Source organism: Dendrobates tinctorius, unplaced genomic scaffold (assembly GCF_039654945.1).
Source record: "Dendrobates tinctorius isolate UK_male_01 unplaced genomic scaffold, ASM3965494v1 ptg000036l, whole genome shotgun sequence".
Lineage (NCBI taxonomy): Eukaryota > Metazoa > Chordata > Amphibia > Anura > Dendrobatidae > Dendrobates > Dendrobates tinctorius.
In genome coordinates, this window is record NW_027361704.1 from 35,442,965 (window position 1) to 35,454,279 (window position 11,315).

Genomic DNA, 11,315 nt, shown 5'->3' on the forward strand with positions numbered 1-11,315 from the left:
AGCATCAGGAACAGGTTTTAGCGTACATTGCCGAAATAGCCACCTGCTCTATTGCCTCCTCTTCTGAACTTTCAAAACCTGCAAGCACTGAGACGTCAGTGCAGGGTTCTGGTCAGGAAAAACACCTTTCCTTGTGTCCTTCACCCCCACCAAAAGTGAAGGATGCAGCAGCCCACACTTCAGATTACTCTATAGAGCTCTTTTCACATACCATGCCTAGGTTATCAAGTCAAATCCTGAATTCCCCAGTCGAAGATGAATCTGACATGGAGTGCACTGATGCACAGCCACTGCTAGATGATTCTGCTGGTACATTGACCCACAGCACTACATTGCCCTCGCAGTCTACTGAGCCAGAATCTGACCCTGATGAAACTCAGGTGCCCCTTCCCGCATACTATACCACCTTACACGGTGACACAGAGGAAGGTGCAGATGAAATTGAAGAGGAGGTGATGGATGACCCAGTTGTTGACCCGGATTGGCATCCATTGGGGGAAGAGGGTGCCGCTGGCAATAGTTCAGAAAAGGAGAAGGAACCGCAGCAGGCATTGCCATCGCAGCAGCAGTTGCAGGACAGCTGGGCCAGACGGTCAAATTAGCACAGCATGCAAGCCCTGAAAATTTATACCATAGTAGGAATAGTGCAGTGTGTCACTTCTTTGTCCAAAATCCTACTGATGAGGCAAAGGTTATCGGTAAGAAGTGTGGAAGGACCTTTAGCCGAGGGAAAAATCTCAGAAATTTGAATATCAGTTGCATGCTTAGACATTTAACCACCATGCACTTGCAAGCGTGGATAGACTACAAAACCTCAGGTACCACATGTGCACCTGCTCCGACTGAAGGCAGCCAGCAATGCTCCATCGCTTCCCCCACTGTAAGACCACCGCCACCGGTAAGCACACCACCACCAATAAATGTTGAGATGTCGCCGCAAGGCAAAAGCAGTCAGGGAATCATAATGGTTTTGTAACAAAACACTGAATCTAGGCCATCACCACCAATACCATCACCATCACCAACCCCCTCTCAGTCCGTCTGGTCCACTGCTAGTTCCCCCATATGCAGCTCTCAAGTCCAGCTCACCCTAGCAGACACTCTGAGTAGGACAAGAAAGTACTCATCCTCTCATACGCGTAGACTTGCTTTGAATGCCTACATTGCAAATCTGATCTCATTAAAGATGATGCCCTTCCATTTGGTTGAAAGCAAAGCTTTCCACGAGCTCATGGCCTACGCTGTCCATGCTATGACCTACCCAGTCGGCACTTCTTTTCTCAAAAATCCATCCCTACCCTCCACCTGCATTTGAAAGACCGCATTGTCCATGCACTCAAACAATCAGTGAGTGGAAAGGTGCACCTCACAACAGATGCATGGTCCAGTAGGCATGGCCAGGGCCATTACGTGTCCATCACTGCGCACTGAGTTAATGTGGTGGATGCAGGCTCCACAGGGGACAGCGGCGGTGGAAGAGTGCTGCCTAGCCCACAGTATAGGAAACAGTTGGCTGTAGACGTTTGACCCTCTTCCTCCTCCAGAAGCGAAAGCTCGTCGACAGAGTGCAGTCGCACGAGCACTCCATCTGCAGCTGGCAGTGTTGCACACGAGGTGTCCCACTATCAAACAGCTAGTGGTAAGCGACAGCAGGCTGTTTTAAAGATGATGTCTTTGGGCGACAACAGACACACCACGGAGGTACTGGCCGACTACTTGCAGCGACAAACTGAGTCGTGGCTGGGCAATTTACATCTTGAGCCAGGCAAGGTAGTCAGTGATAATGGCCGGAATTTTGTGGTAGCCATAGCCCTTGCAAAACTCACACACATACCTTGCCTGGCCCACACGTTGAACCTGGTGGTGCAGTGCTTCCTAAATAATTATCCGGAGTTAACAGCCCTGCTCCATAAGGTGCGAAGACTGTGCTCGCACATCCGTCACTCGCCCGTAGACTCCAGTCGTATGCAGAAGCTGCAGTGATTGCTCCTCCCCAAGCACCGCCTAATCATAGACACTGCAACAAGGTGGAACTCCACCCTGCACATGGTTGAGAGGCTGTGCGAACAGAGGCAGGCTGTAATGTATTTGTGGGAGGATACACGGGCAGGCAGTTTGAGGGAAGACATGGAATTGTCAGGTGTGCAGTAGTCAAAGCTGAAAGACCTCTGTAAAGTCCTTCAGTGTTTTGAGGAATGCACACAGCTGGTAAGCGCAGACGACGCCATCATAAGCATGAGCATCCCGCTTATGCATCTGTTTGATGCACATTAAAGATCAGGCATCTGCAACGGAGGAGTAACAGGAGGGGGAGGAGGAGGAAAGCCTTGAAGACAGTCAGCCATTGTCTGGTCAGGGAACTGTCCTGGATGAGGTGGAGGAAGAAGAGGAAGAGGAGGAGGAGGATGAGGGGGATGATTATTTTGGGTAGGAGGATGCTTCTCAGGGGGAAAGAGAAAATGTTGGCATGCCAAGGTCAGGTACAGGGTTTGTGCGTGACTGTAGGGATGTGGATTTGCCAGAAACTGCTCCTCCACCCACCACTGCCAGTGCATCATTGACACCTGGAACATTGGCCCTTATGTGTGATTATGCCTTGCGGATCCTAAAAAGGAACCCCTGCATTGCCAAAATGATGAAGGATGATGACTACTGGTTGGCCAGCATCCTCGATCCACGCTATAAAGGCAAATTACACAACATCATGCCACTGGAGAACCTACAGATAATATTGGCTAACAAATGAGCAACTTTGGTAAACCGTTTGTTTGAGGCATTCCCAGCACACAGCAGCGGTGCTGGTTCTCCCACGAGCCGTTGTGGGCAAAATGGAAGAGGTGTTTGTGGTGCACACAGCCGAAGTGGCATTGGAGACAGGGGTTTCATGACCATGTTGTGGACTGATTTCTCAAGTACCGCTCGCACGACTGGTAATACTGCATCGATTGCAAGTGACAGGAGACAGCAGTTGTCAACTATGGTTACAAACTACTTCTCCTCGCATATCGATGTTCCCCCTCACAGGTCATTCCCCTTTGACTATTGGGCCTGTTAACTGGGCATCTGGCCTGAATTGGCACAATATGACATACAGGAGCTCGCTTGACCTGCTGTTAGTGTGCTATCTGAAAGAGTCTTCAGTGCTGCTGGATCAATCCTGACAGAAAAAAGGACCCATCTGTTGACCCAAAATGTTGATGATCTAACCTTCATTAAAATGAACCATGCATGGGTTTCAAAGGATTTTGTCCCACCTTCCCCTGATGACACATAGGTTGCCAGAAAATTGGCTCGCTTTTGTCCTCCTCTTCCTCAGACTTCTCCAATTCCGCCATTTGCAGCTGCTGAATGTACAGCCTACACATCAACATATGCCATTTTTTAAACATCCCTAACTGGGCTGCCCCCAAGGGCTGGGATCACCACCTGGCGCACCTGGGCAAGTGCCATTGCTCTGAACAGGTGGGTGGGCCCACTCTTGGCTGACGGCACTGGCACAGGGCCCCTCATAGTACAATACAGTGTCTCTGACGGTGTGGGAGCCCACTCGCCGTCAGATACATCGGCGTACTATGAGGGGTCCTGTGGCAGTACCGTCGCCCACGAGTGTGACCCCCCTGCTTGCTCATGGCCACAGCACTTGCAAGTTGCAACACTTACCTCTCCCTGCTCCACCGCTGTGTATTCTGGGCAGTTAAATCCTTCACAGGGACGGCCACTACAAATTTGGTGAACTGATCGATGATGGTTAAGCTGTAGCTATGGCCTGTCCTGCTGGCCTCTACCTTCAGATGATCAATGCCTACCATTTGTAATGGACGTCAACTCACAATCGGATGCAGTGGTGCTTTATGATCAACTGTCACAGCTTTCCTAGTCACAGACGTGTGACATTCCTGCCACCATTTTTCAATGTCTCCTCTCATGCCAATCCAATAGAATCGCCTACTGCCTGTGGCTCCTGTCTTTTGCACTCCAAAGTGACCAGACACATCATGATGGGCAGTGAGGACCATGTCTACATCTCTCCGTGATCATAATTTGATGGAGTTGAGTAACGGTGATGGGATCCCCGCTACTGCGATATAGCAATCCTACTGCACAAAGAACAGTTTTCGCTGTCTCCACAGACAAAGTAATTGAGGGTCAGCATCGCCTCTGCGAATTCTACCGGGAGGTTTTCCCGTGATTAGTAATTCCCAAATTTCTGCAAACACTCGACTCTCTGTCTGTACTTGTATCCATCTAGTTTCCAGTAGCGGAGAGTCTGGACTGTCTTACTGAGACTGAAATATATACGAAGATTTGAAAGTACTCCAACACTGTATCCTGGTGTACGCTTCGAATACATTTCACTTTCTCGACTTTTTATATTCTGGTGTAATCCATACTGAGTGTCTGTGTCTGACTCCGGAAATATAGACGGAAATTTACAATTACCCCTAGACTGGTTACACCTGGTATCTGCTGATACAGTACCTTTGTTCTAAATTTTTTATTACGGTATCATCCATACTGAGTGAGCATGTGTGGTTTACTCCTTCTATATATACGTAGACAAAAATTTTACCCTATACTATATACAGCTTCTATCTTGTTATACAGTACCTTTGTTAGTGTTTAGTATTACGGTCAAATCCATACTGAGTGAGCGTCTGAGGGTGACTACGGGACTATCTATACGGAGATATAAATTGTGCCCTATAATATATATACTTGCTATCTTGCTATCCAGTACCTTTTTTCAACATTTTGTATTATGGTCAAATCCATACTGAGTGAGCATCTGAAGGTGACTACGGGAATATCTATACGGAGATTTAAATTGTACCCTATAATATATATACTTGCTATCTTGTTATCCAGTACCTTTTTTTCAACATTTTGTATTATGGTCAAACCAAGACTGAGTGAGCGTCTGAGGGTGACTCCGGAAATATATACCGAGATTTCAAATTTGCCCAACACTGTATACAGCTGTACGCTTCTGATACAGTATCCTTTTTTGCTATTTAGATTTTGGTGTAATCCATAATGAGCCTGTAAACGTCTGTCTGTTACTCCGGAAATATATTTGGAGATTTAAGATTACACCAACACTGTATACAGCTGTATGCTAGTGATTACCCATTTACAGCTTTTTATATTCTTGTCTAATCCATACTGGGCCTGAGAGCGTTTGTGTCTGCCTCCTGAAATATATACGGAGATTCAGAATGTTTACACTATACTATATATACCTTGTATCTGGTGATACTGTACCCTTTTTAAACTTTTTATATTATTGTGTAATCCATACTGAGCCTGTGAGCGTCTGTGTATGACTCATGAAATATATACAGAGATTTACAATTATCCCTAGACTGTATAGATCTGTATGCTTCTGATACAGTACCATATATCTGGTGGTATTTTGGGATCATTTTCACAAAAAATAAGTATGGTGGAAGAGGCCGCGGACGTGGGCGTGGTGGGCCACCTGGTACTGATGGTGGTGCATCTGCTGGTACTGCCAAAAGCACAATAGCAGCTAAGGCAGGAGGTATTGAGCTTGCATCATGGTCTGGCTCCGGAAGGCCTGTAAGGCTCCCTTTTCTGGGAGTAGGTAAACTGCTTTTAAAGCCGGAGCATCAGGAACTGTTTTTGGCTTACATTGCTTACATTGCTGGAACAGCCTCCCGCTCTATCGCCTCCTCTTCTGAAGTTTCAAAAAATGCAAGCACTGAGTCATCAGTGCAGGCTTCTGATCAGGAGAAACCCTTTCCTTGGGTCCTTCACCCACACCAAAAGTGAAGGATGCGGCAGCCCACACTTCAGATTACTCCATGGAGGTCTTTTTAAATACCATGCCTGGGTTCATTGTAAATGGGGCACATTATATTATGGAGCATTATTTGGGCCCATAAGACACTGGAGCTTCATCCATGGGGCCCATCATATACTGGTGCATTCTAAATGGGGCAGATTATATATGGAGCATTATTTGGGCCCATAAGACACTGGAGCATCATCCATGAGGCTCATCATTTACTGGAGCATTTTAAATGGGGCAGATTACATATGGAGCATTACTTGGGCCCATACGACATGGACCATCATCCATGAGGCCCATCATATACTGGAGCATTCTAAATGAGGCAGATTATATATGGAGCATTATTTGGGCCCATAAGACACTGGAGCATCATCAATGGGGCACGTCATATACTGGAGCATTCTAAATGGGGCAGATCAGACACTGGAGCAGCATCTATGGGGCCCATTATACACTGGAGCATTAGAAATGGGGCCCATTTTATATGGAGCATTATTTGGGCCCATAACACACTGGAGCATCATCCATGGAGACCATGATATACTGTAGCATTATATGAAGCTCATCATATACTGTATGGAACATTATATGGGACCAATTATTTTGTATGGAGAAATATATGGGGCTCATTATTCTGTATGGCACACCATGTAGTGGCCATTATACTGTATGGATTAATATACTGTCTGTTTTTTGAGCTATTTTAGAATTTAAAATAGATATCAGTCATGTCATGTAAGAAGTGAAGTATTTTTCATTGTACTATACCTATATTTCTGTGCCGTATCGGAGCATCACGAATTGTGGTATGTGTTAAAGGGGCGCACTGACACTCTTTGGCCCGGGGCACACGAAAACCTGGAGCCAGCCCTACCCCCCCACAACTTTAGCCAAATAACGCCCAGTTTTCAATGCGTAACTATTATTATGAAGTAAATTAAGGTTGACAAGCTTAAGTAATAAGAATTGAAGTTGTTGGCATTGAAATGGGCACTATAGGTGTGTTTACTGTCCTCCACTCCCTGCCGACATTGCTTCCCCACTGACTTGCATTGGGTTTCGTGTTTCAGTCCCTAACCCTAACTTTTCCCTATAGTCGGCCGATTTCGTTCGACTCGACTTTTGAGAAAGTCGGGTTTCATGAAAACTCTGACACAATGTTCTCAGGAATCCCATGCAAACAAACCACCTGTTGTAAAAACAAAGGCACGCACTCAGAAGAAGATGACAACTTTGGGAGTGGTACAAGATGGACCATCTTAGAAAATCTATCACAGATCAACCAGATAACAGTCAATCTCTGAGAGACAGGAAGATCAGAAATAAAATCCATTGAAATATGGGTCCATGGCCTCCTGTGCAACGGCAGGGGCATCAACAAGGACTGCACAAAATTCCTGACATAACGAGATAATGCAGGCCACCAAAAAGACCGACTCACCAAATCTCTGGTACCAAAAATACCTGGATGACCAGTCAACGTGGAGCAATGAATTCCAGACATTACTCTTTTCCTCCACTGGTCAGGGACATACAATTTTCTCATAGGGCAATATTCAGGTTTGTCCTCTGAAATTCCTCCAGGGCATGTCCCAATCGGGTGAGATGACGGAAAGAACTTCACCCTCATTTAGAATGGTAGTAGGCTCAGTCACATCAAGAGAATCAGCAAGAAACTCCAAAAAGGGCGTCCGCCTTAACATTCTTACTGCCCGGAAGAAAAGAGACCACAAAATTAAAACACATGAAAAACAAGGCCCACCTAGCCTGTCTGGGATTCAAGCGTTTAGCTGATTCAAGATAAATCTAATTCTTGTGGTCGGTGAGGACTAGTGTTGAGCATTCCGATACCGCAAGTATCGGGTATCGGCCGATATTAGCGGTATCGGAATTCCGATACGGACTTCCGATACTTTGGTCATATCGGATTCCGGAATCGGAATCGGAAGTTCCCATCATGCTATGAGCCTGCTTGCTTTGATTAAGCCAATGGGAATCCTCCGAAGTGTGGGCACATCCTGTTAGGCATGTAGGCATGTTAACTATTGGCATGGCTGTGATTGGCTGCCGAAATGATGTCATGATGCACTATAAAAGCCACCGCAGCCGCCATTTCTGGTCACTCTGCTGTGAATTCAGTTAGGGACAGGCTGCTGTAGAAGACTGTGAGGGACAGTTAGAAATAGCGATTCCACCAAACATCTAGTGCTTTACCCAGGCTACATAAACCACCACTGTAGCCTTCTTTGCCCTAGCAGCAGTGTTCACAGCTGTCTGCAAGGGCTGTGTGAGTGCAGCTCACGCTGTGGAGTGGGTCCTGCAGCCACGTCAGGCTGTAGGCCACCCAGTGTGATCACTGCTGCCTCATACATATTTTATTTTTTGAGCTGCATTTTTTACATAATTTCAATCTAGTGTGCTTCCATCCGTATCCATATACGTTGGTTGCAAACACTAGTAGTAGACAGCGGAGCCTTTCTGCAGCCTTTCAGTGCTAGTGTCCACTTTGCTGCACTGTTCACGGCTGTCTGAGAGGTCTCTGACTGTGTGTGAGTGCAGCTCACGCTGAGTAGTGTGTCCTGCAGCTACTTCTGGCTGTAGGACGCTCAGCGTGCGTCAGTGCCTCACACATATTTTTATTTGAGTGCAGCTCATTTTTTCTTCTATTAGTGTGCATCCATCCGTCTCCATCTACGGTGGTTGCAAACACTATATAGGAGTACACAGCGGAGCCTTTCTGCAGCCTGTCAGTGCCAGTGCCCACTTAGCTGCACTGTTGACGGCTGTCTGAGAGGTCTCTGACTGTGTGTGAGTGCAGCTCACGCTGAGTAGAGTGTCCTGCAGCTACGTCTGGTTGTAGGACGCTCAACGTGCGTCACTGCCTCACACATATTTGTCTTTGAGTGCAGCTCATTTTTTCTTCTCCTATTAGTGTGCATCCATCCGTATCCATCAACATTGGTTGGTTGCAAACACTATATAGGAGTAGATAGAGGAGCCTTTTTTTCTGGCTTGTGCCCTGCCGGCGCAGCCAGATTAGTATTACCCAATTTTTTTGGAGCCTCATCTTTTGCATTGTAGGTTACCTGCCTGCATTGTAATAGCTCCAAAAAGTTGGTGATACTATCAGTTTCAATTCTTTGTTCACATACTTTGAGTTTGTTTCCAACAAAGAAACCACAAAAAAAGTTCACCAAACACTACATTTGGAACTTGTGTAGGCCACATCAGCTCCTATTAAAGTGTAGTCCACACACACACACTTCATAAAATTAGTGTTTCTTGTACCTGTAACCAGCTGTTCAGGAATAAGCACACTAAGGCCCCCCTTTGTACTTTTCTGCCTATCTTAAGCAGTCTTGCAAGATGAAGAAGGCAGGGAGTAAGGCGCGTGGGCGTGGAGTTTCAGCAGGGAGAGGACGTGGGGATTCTGCAGGGAGAGGACGTGGGGATTCTACAGGTAGAGGACGTGGGGATTCTGGGCCTGCTGCGGGCACCAGTGGATCAGCATCCCCCAGTTTTAGCAGGCAACAGTCCTTTATGCGCAGCTTTGTAGGACCTCAACGTACCCCACTGCTGCGGGAGGAACAAATTGAAGCCGTTGTCGGATGGATGGCAGCTAACGCATCGACTTCAATTACTTCCGCATCCTCTCAGGGTCAGAGCACCGAAGAGCAACCATCTGTCTCTTCACCACCTGCCAAAGTGCCCAGGCAGTCAGAGAGACATGGACAGGAGCCATCACAGTCTCTACTTCTGTGCTCGGAATCTGTTGGCTTGGAAAGAGGGGGCCAGCCAAGCAGCATTCCTGAATGTGAAGAAGAGGGAGTATGCAGTGATGCGCAACTTCTTTGTCCCTCTGAATCTGAAGAGGCGAGTGGGCCAGTGCCTATGGTCAGCACACCTCAGTACGCATCAGATGATGACGAGACTCAGTTGCCACTTTTCTGGTGCGTACGGTGCTGGCGAGACAACCCCGGAGAAGCAGCTGTTTGAAGAGGGGAGGGAAGATGATGAGGTCCTTGACCCTACCACCTACCACCTCTTCAGTTCGTGTTGGGGCCTCTTCCTCCAGCTCACACACTGCCAAGGAAGAACCTCTGCCACTGTTGTCCGGAGACCCTGTCAGATTACACCCATAGCAGCACGTTCCCATCCATCACAGCCATCGGTAGCACAGGCATGGGATAAAAGGCGCCCTTACTCGGCAAACCATCCCCGAGCACAGTCTCTGAATGCTGGCATTGCCAAACTTCTGGCAGTTGAAATGCTGTCATTCAGGCTGGTGGACACTGACACCTTCCGGGACTTAATGGCATTGGGAGTCCCCCAATACAACGTGCCCAGCCGCTTTTATTTCAGCAGGCGAGCCATCCCTGCCCTGCAGAAACATGTTGAGGGCAAAATAAAACATGCGCTACTAAACGCCGTTAGTAGCAAGGTCCACCTGACCACCGATGCGTGGACCAGTAACCATGGACAGGGACGATACCTTTCCCTCACTGCCCACTGGGTCAATGTTGTGGAGCCGGGTACGGATCTGGAGAGTGGCGCTGTACGTGTTCTTCCAACGCCACGGATTGCAGGACTCCAGTCTGTACACATAGACTCCTCCTCCTACTCAAGTTCCTCAGAAACAGCAGAGCAGGAGCCTGTTACGACCGATATGAGCACAGCCGTGGCCAAACGTCAACAGGCTGTACTCAAATTAATTTCTTTGGGGAATCGAAGCCACACAGCGCAGGAGCTCTGGAATGCTATCAAGCTGGAGAGCGATGTGTGGTTTGGGCCAGCGAATCTCCAGCCGGGCTTGGTAGTGTGTGACAATGGCCGAAATCTGGTGGCAGCTCTTGGCCTAGGCAACCTCACACACATCCCATGTCTGGCACATGTTCTTAACTTGGTCGTGCAGAGCTTTCTGAGGGACTATCCGGATCTTGATGCACTGTTGCACAAGGTCCGCATAGAGTGCGCTCACTTGCGACGTTCCAGCACGGCAAGATCGCGCCTCGCTGCTCTGCAGCGACGATTTGGCCTTCCGGAACATCGCATCATATGTGACCTACCCACCCGGTGGAATTCAACGTTACATATGTTGGAGCGGTTGTGTGAGCAGCAGGCAGCAGTCATGGAGTACCAGCTGCATCAGGCGCAAACAAGTCGCACTGTGCGCCGTTCACACTTCAGCACCATTGAGTGGGCCTCTATGAAGGACATCTGCCTCGTTTTGCGTGCCTTCGATGAATCCACGCGGATGGCGAGTGCAGATGATGCACTAGTCAGCATGACTGTCCCCCTTATCTGCCTGCTTCAACAAACACTGCAAGCACTAAGGGATGAGGTTTCGGAAGAGGTGGAGGATGAGGAGTCCCAAATGCCATCTGCTTCTGGACAGTCTGCGCTACGTGTTTCCTCACAAAGGCCTAGGCAGGGGACACTTTGTGAGGAGGATGAGGAGGAGTCGATGGAGGAGGAAGACATCTCTCCAGAGGAGGGAGGT